This window comes from Gossypium arboreum, unplaced genomic scaffold (assembly GCF_025698485.1).
Source record: "Gossypium arboreum isolate Shixiya-1 unplaced genomic scaffold, ASM2569848v2 Contig00231, whole genome shotgun sequence".
NCBI classification, from domain to species: Eukaryota; Viridiplantae; Streptophyta; class Magnoliopsida; order Malvales; family Malvaceae; genus Gossypium; species Gossypium arboreum.
Window position 1 is genome coordinate 12,501 of NW_026440347.1, and position 7,500 is coordinate 20,000.

General features: G+C 32.6%; 5 pseudogenes; 4 read left to right on the plus strand and 1 right to left on the minus strand.

Annotated features, from left to right (window-relative positions):
• LOC128288542 (uncharacterized) overlaps window positions 1-18 on the minus strand; it is a 2,206-nt pseudogene extending 2,188 nt beyond the window's left edge.
• Window positions 19-799: 781 nt separating this feature from the next.
• On the plus strand, window positions 800-2,913 carry LOC128288543 (protein TIC 214-like; annotated as a pseudogene).
• A 21-nt stretch (window positions 2,914-2,934) lies between these two features.
• On the plus strand, window positions 2,935-4,124 carry LOC128288544 (protein TIC 214-like; annotated as a pseudogene).
• Window positions 4,125-4,417: 293 nt separating this feature from the next.
• LOC128288545 (protein TIC 214-like) lies at window positions 4,418-5,274 on the plus strand (annotated as a pseudogene).
• An 811-nt stretch (window positions 5,275-6,085) lies between these two features.
• On the plus strand, window positions 6,086-6,880 carry LOC128288546 (protein TIC 214-like; annotated as a pseudogene).
• Window positions 6,881-7,500: the final 620 nt, after the last annotated feature.

Below are 7,500 nucleotides of genomic sequence, written 5' to 3' on the forward strand. Positions count from 1 at the left end.
GGAACAACACCAATCCATCGAACTTGGTGGTTAAACTCTGCGGTGACGATACTGTAGGAGAGGTCCTGCAGCAAAATAGCTCGACGCCAGGATGATAAAAGCAACACCTCTCATTCTTATTACTTTTCAATATGAAAAGTAATAAGAATGAAAATAAAAGTCGTCTTCAAAACCCCAATTATGAAATCCCCTCTCTCCACTTCACACCTCGGAACGCACCGTTCTTATAGAGAAAGCACTTTCATCTTCTTAACCCGAAATGGCTGGGAGAGGAAAGGTTCCTTTTTAGGGTACTCCTGGGAACAGATCCAGTGGAGACGAGGTGGGGCCTGTAGCTCAGAGGATTAGAGCACGTGGCTACGAACCACGGTGTCAGGGTTCGAATCCCTCCTCGCCCACAACCGGCCCAAAGGGGACCTTTCCCTCTGGAGTAGGAAAATCATGATCGGGATAGCGGACCCAAAGCTATGGAACTTGGGCGTGGGTCTTTGCCGAAATGGGTGGCCTTTATTTATTATTTATCGTATATTTACTTTTTTTCCGGTATTACCGGCCAAAAAAAATAAGCATATTTTTTGTTTTACGCTTCATAACTCTTCCTCAACCAGGCTTGGGCAGAATAGAAACAAGTACAAGTATTAGTAGCATAGAAAAAATGCGCTCCTCGTCATTAAATTAATGTGTTTGCTCGCGGTAATTGTGGCCTCTCGGGAGAATCGATGACTGCATCTTTGAGGCATTTGCTAGTACTAGTACATCTGAGAATTCTTAATTGGCTGGTTGTAAATAGCCCGGGACTATGGAACAAAGGATTATCGGACACCTACACGAGGTATTGACGGTGATTCTCAAATATCGCAGAACAGAATGTGATACGATGAGATAGAATGCAATAGAAACAAAGACACAGGGAACGGGTTACCTGCTCTTAACGAGTCAAAGCGAACCCTTTCATTCTGACATTCTGAATTCTTTAATTCGGAATGAATCAAATCTCCTCAAGTAAGTTCGAACCTACGACCAGTCAGTTAACAGCCGACCGCTCTACCGCTGAGCTACTGAGGAACAACGGAGATTAGATCTCATAGAGTTCAATTCCCGTTCTCAACCCGCCAATATGAACTCAAGTTTCCTTCGTAACCCCAGAACTTCTTCGTAGTGGCTCCGTTCCATGCCTCATTTCATAGGGAACCTCAAAGTGGCTCCTATTTCATTATATTCCATCCAGATCCCAATTCCATTTTATATTGTCATTGACATGACATAGAGATGTCAGTTCTAGTCTATCTTTTCTATTTCTATATATGTATATGGAAAGTTCAAAAATCATCATATAATAATCCAGAAATAGAAAAGAAAAAAGGAGGTTAATGATGATTTAAAATCTTTTATACCAGGGAATCTAATATCATATACATGACGATAATCAATTCGGTCGTTATGGTCGGACTCTATTATGGATTTCTGACCACACTATCCATAGGTCCCTCTTATATCTTCCTTCTACGAGCTCAGTTTATGGAAGAAGGAAGAAGGAACCGAGAAGAGTATCAGCAACAACTGGGTTTATTGCAGGCCAGCTCATGATGTTCATATCAATCTACTATGTACCTCTGCATTTAGCATTGGGTAAACCTCATACAATAACTGTCCTAGCTCTACCGTATCTTTTGTTTCATTTCTTCTGGAACAATCACAAAGACTTTTTTGATCATAGACGTCCTACCAGAAATTCAATGCGTAATCTTAGCATTCAATGTGTATTCTGAATAATCTCATTATTCAATTATTCAACCATTTCATTTTACCAAGTTCAATGTTAGCCAGATTAGTCAACATCTATATGTTTCGATGCAACAACAATATGTTATTTGTAACAAGTAGTTTTGTTGGTTGGTTAATTGGTCATATTTTATTGATGAAATGGGTTGGGTTGGTATTAGTCTGGATACAACAAAATAATTTAATTAGGTCTAATGTACTTATTCGATCTAATAAGTATCTTGTATCAGAATTTAGAAATTCTATGGCTCGAATCTTTAGTATTCTGTTATTTATTACCTGTGTTTTACTATTTAGGCAGAATACATCCCATTCTAACTAAGAACTGAAAGAATTTCGAACCGGAAGAAGTGGGAAAGTGAGGAAGAAAGAAACATAGAAATGAAAACTATTTCCGAGGGAGGGCTAACCAGAAACAGGGGACCGAAGAAAATACTTCTTCTTCCCTTTTTTCGGAGGAAGAGGTGGATCCGAGCAAAATCGACAGAAACAGAAAAGCACAGTGACTGGAAGAAAAAAAAAATAAAGGCGAATTCCTTTCGTTTTAAAGAGACATACTATAAAAATAGACCGGTTTATGAAACTTCTTATCTGGATGGGAATCAAGAAAGTTCGAAGTTAGAAATATTAAAAAAAAAAGAAGATAAATATTTATTATGGATTGAAAAACCTCTTGTGACACTTCTTTTTGATTCTAAACGATGGAATCGACCTTTGCGATATATAAAAAATGACCGGGTTGAAAATGCTATAAAAAATGAAATGTCACAATATTTTTTTTATACATGTCAAAGTGATGGAAAAGGAAAAATATCTTTTACGTATCCACCCAGTTTAGCAACTTTTGGGGAAATGATACAAAAAAAAATATATTTTTTCACACCAGAAAAATGGTTTTCTGATGAATTGTATACTGATTGGAGTTTTATCAATGAACTAAAAAGAAGAAATTTGAGTAAGGAGTTTATAAAAAGAGTCGAATCTTTAGATAAGGAATCTTTTGATCTGGGCATACTTGAAAAAAGGACTCGATTCTCTAATAATGAAACTAAACGAGAATACTTGCCTAAACTATATGATCCTTTCTTGCATGGACCTACGCGGAAGAATCAAAAATGGGGTTCCCTTTAAGCATAAATCAAACTTATAAAAAAAAACACGGATCCATTTTGGATAAATAAGATTCATGCTCTACTTCTTACTACTGATTATCACGACCTTGAACAGACACTAGATACACTCAATATAAAATCATTAGCAACAGAAAAAGAACTCTCTTTATTGACATTGACAGAAGATGAACAGGGAAATATCGATTCCGAGGATCGAGTCAAAATTTTGAAATTTTTATTCAATATAGTTATAACTAATCCCAACAATCAAACAATTAGAAAAAAATCTATTGGAATAAAAGAAAAGTAAAAAGTTCCTCGATGGTCATACAAATTAATCGACGATTTAGAACAACAGGAGGGAGAAAACGAGGAAAATGTAACAGCAGAGCATGAAATTCGTTCAAGAAAATCCAAGCGCGTCGTGATTTTTACTAATAACCAGGCAAACGCCGATACTTATACTAATACCAAGGATGCTAATGATCCTGATCAAACAGACGAAGTGGCTTTGATACGCTATTCGCAACAATCGGATTTTCACGCGACATAATAAAGGGTTCCATGCGTGCCCAAGGCGTAAAACAATTACTTGGGAGCTGTTTCAAGCAAATGTACATTCCCCTTTTTTGGACAGAGTAGACAAACCACTCTTTTTCTTTTGATATTTCTGGACCGCTGAAACGAATATCTCGAAATTGGATATGTAAAACAAAAGAATCAAAATTTCTGATTATACAGAAAAAGATCGAGAAAAAGGAGAGGCCAAAGAAAAATACAAAGAGAGAAAATGAGGATAGAAATAGCAGAAGCTTGGGATAGTCTTTTACTTGCTCAAGTAATAAGGGCTCCGTGTTAATAACAAATCAATTCTTAGAAAATATATTATATTACCTTCACTGATAATAGTTAAAAACATTTGCCGTATGTTATTATTTCAATTTCCTGAGTGAATCTGAGGTTTAACGGATTGGAATCGAAAATGCATATTAAATGCACTTATAATGGTGTTCAATTATCGAAACAGAATTTCCAAAACTGGTTAAACGGTATTCAGATAAAGATCCTATTTCCTTTTTGCTGAAACCTTGGCACAATTTAAACTACACCCTCTCATAAAGATCCAATGAAAAAAAAGAAAGGTCAAAAGAATGATTTTTGCTTTTAACAGTTTGGGGAATGGAAACTGAACTACCTTTCGGCTCTCCTCGAAAACGCGTTCGTTTTTGAGCCTATTTTTAAGAACTAAAAAAAAATAAAAATGGAAAACAAAATGTTTTATAGCTTTAACAATTTTAAAAGAAAAAAACTAAATTGTTTCAGAAAGCAAAAGAAACAAAAAATGTATCACTCAAAGCATTCTATTTCTAAAAGGAATAATAAAAGAACTTTCAAAATAAATCCAATTCCATTTTTGGGTTGAAGAACCATATGAATTAGGCGAAACTAAAAGGATTCGATAATCAGTAATAAGATGATTCACAAATCATCCTTCAAATTCAATCTATGGCGTGACAAATTATTCATTAACCGAAAAAATAAAAGATCTGACTAAGAAACAAACACAATCAAAATCAAATACAAAATTCTAATTATAAAGAAAGAAAGAAAGAAAAACGAATTTCTAACTCAAGAAATAAATAGTAGTTCTAACAAAATAAGTTATCAGGATAAAATATTAGAATCATCAAAAAATTTTGGCAAATAGTAAAAGAAAATATTCGATTAATCGGAAATTCTATTTTTTATAAATTTTTCATTGAAAAGATATACATGGATATTCTTCTATATATCATTAATATTCCAAGAACCAATACCCAACTTTTCTTGAATCAACAAAAAATGATTGAGAACTTCATTCACAATAATGAAGCAAATCAAGAAAGAATTAATAAAACAACTAAAAATACAACTCATTTTATTTCAACTATAAAACCTCACTTTCTTCACTTTCTAATAGTATTAGAAATAAAATAAAGAAAAACTTTTGTGACTTATCCCTCTCACAAGCATATGTATTTTTAAATTATCACAAACCAAGTTATTAGTTTTATAAATTCAAACCTATCCTTCAATATCATGGAACATCTCTTTTCTTAAAATGAAATAAAAGATTATTTTGAAGAACAGGGAGTATCTCATTCCAGATTAAGACATCATTATGGTTAAGACAGAAAATTGTTTGGCATTCTGGAATGAATGAATGGAAAAACTGGTTAAGGAGTCGTTATCAATACGATTTAGTTCAGAATAGATGGCTAAAATTAGGACCAGGACAATGGCGAAATAGGTCAATCAACACTATCTGGCTCAAAATAAACATTTAACAAAATGGGATTCAGATGAAAAAGAAAGATTAATTCATTACGAAAAAAAATGATTTTCAAGCGAACTCATTACTAACTCAAGAATATAAACTGAATCAAGAACAAAATATAAAAAATCTAATTTTAAAAACACTATGGATATGATTTTTTATCATATAAATCTATTAATTATCAAGATAAGAGGACCCGTATGCTTATGGATCACCATTCCAAGTAAATAAGAGGAAGAGTTCTTATCATTACAACATGGATAAACAAAATTTTTTTGATACACTGAGGATATCCCCATCCATAATTATCTAGGAAGGCGATATCCTAGATGCTATGAAATTTTCGCACAGAAAGTTTTTAATTGGAGAATTCTTGATTTTGTCTTAGAAATAAGGTCGATATTGAGTCCTGGGTCGATACCAGTACCAAGAGTAAGAAAAATATTAAGACTGTGGTTAGAATTATCAAATAATTGATAAAATGGACCTTTTTATTTCACAATTTATCAAGATCAAAACAACCCATCCAATAAAAAGGAAGCCATTTTGATTGGATGGGACTGAATGAAGAAATACTAAGTCATCCTATACCGAATCTAGAACTTTGGTTCTTCCCAAATTTGTGCTGCTATATAATGCATATAAGGTTAAACCATGGATCATACCAATAAAATTACTTCTTTTCAATTTTAATGGAAATGAACATTAATAAAATATTATTGAAAATAAAAAGGGACTCCTTATAGCACAAACGAAAAACAAATTATTGGATTAGAATCGAAATCAAGAAGAAAAAAGAACCCATAGGTGAAGGGGTCTTGTATCAGATGCACAAAACAGAAATTTTAAATCCGTTCTCTCAAACCAAGAAAAGATGTTGAAGAAGATTATGATAAATCAGACAAAAAAACGTAGAAAAAAAGCAATACAAGGCAACACGGAAGCAGAGCTTGATTTCTTCCTAAAAAGGTATTTGCGTTTCAATTGAGATGGGATGATTCTTTAAATCAAGAATAATCAATAATATCAAAATATATTGCCTCCTGCTTAGACTGATAAATCAGAAATTATTATATCCTCTATTCAACAGGAGAGATGAATCTGGATATTTTGATGATTCAGAAGGTTTAACTCTTAGAAATTAATGAAAAAAGAATATTGATTATCGTCCAGTTCGTCTGTCGGTAAAATGATGGACAATTTATTCTATATCAAACTATAAGTATTTTGTTGGTTCATAAAATAAACACCAAATTAATCAAAGATACCAAGAAAAAACTATATTGATAAAATCATGAATTTATTGCAAGACATCAAAAGATGACTGAAAATAAAGACAAAATCATTATGATTGTTTGTTCCTGAAAATATTTTATCCTAACCACCGGCGAGTTGCGAATTCAATTTCTTTCAATTCAGGGATAAAAATGGTATGCATAGAAATACAGTATTTTTAAATAATGTAAAAACTGTGGTCAAGTTTTGACTAAAACAAACATCTTGATAGTGATAAAAGAAACTAATTAAATTAAAGTTCTTTCTTTGGAATTATCGATTAGAAGATTTAGCTTGTATGAATCGATATTGGTTTAATACTAATAACGGCAGTCGTTTCAGTATGATAAGGATCCGTATGTATCCGCGTCAATTCGTTAATGGTACATTTTAATGGTACATTTTCCCTATATTATGTATGTATCGTGACGGGTATATGAAAACAAATAGATGGTCACAAGGATTGTCTTACATTTTATTCTGATACGATACTAATTTAATGACATACATATCAATTAGATCGACAAATGAATCAACAAAATCCTCTTATTTGAACTCTAAAATTTTCTCTTTTGTAGAAATCTCTCACTCTTTGTATCCCTATACGAATCAAATCGAAACCCGGATTGATTAATTTTATTTGAAAAAAAAAATGATAAAGTTCATAACGAACTTAAAATCATCGTATATCAAAATGACTGGTATTATTATTGATCAGTAAAATTCACATTCAAAAAGGGAAATTTTTGGTTTTATGGTAAAAATTCATTCATCTCAGTTATTTTCAAGAAAAAAAGAAGAAAACAGGGGTCTGCTGAATTTCAAATAGTTAGTTTCACCAATAAGATACGAAGACTTACTTCACATTTGGAATTGCACAAAAGACTATTTATCTCAGAGAGGTCTACGTAAAATTCTAGGAAAACGTCAACGACTGCTATCTTATTTATCAAAGACAAATAAAATACGTTATAAAAATTAATTGGTGAGTTGGATATTCGGAATCAAAAATCG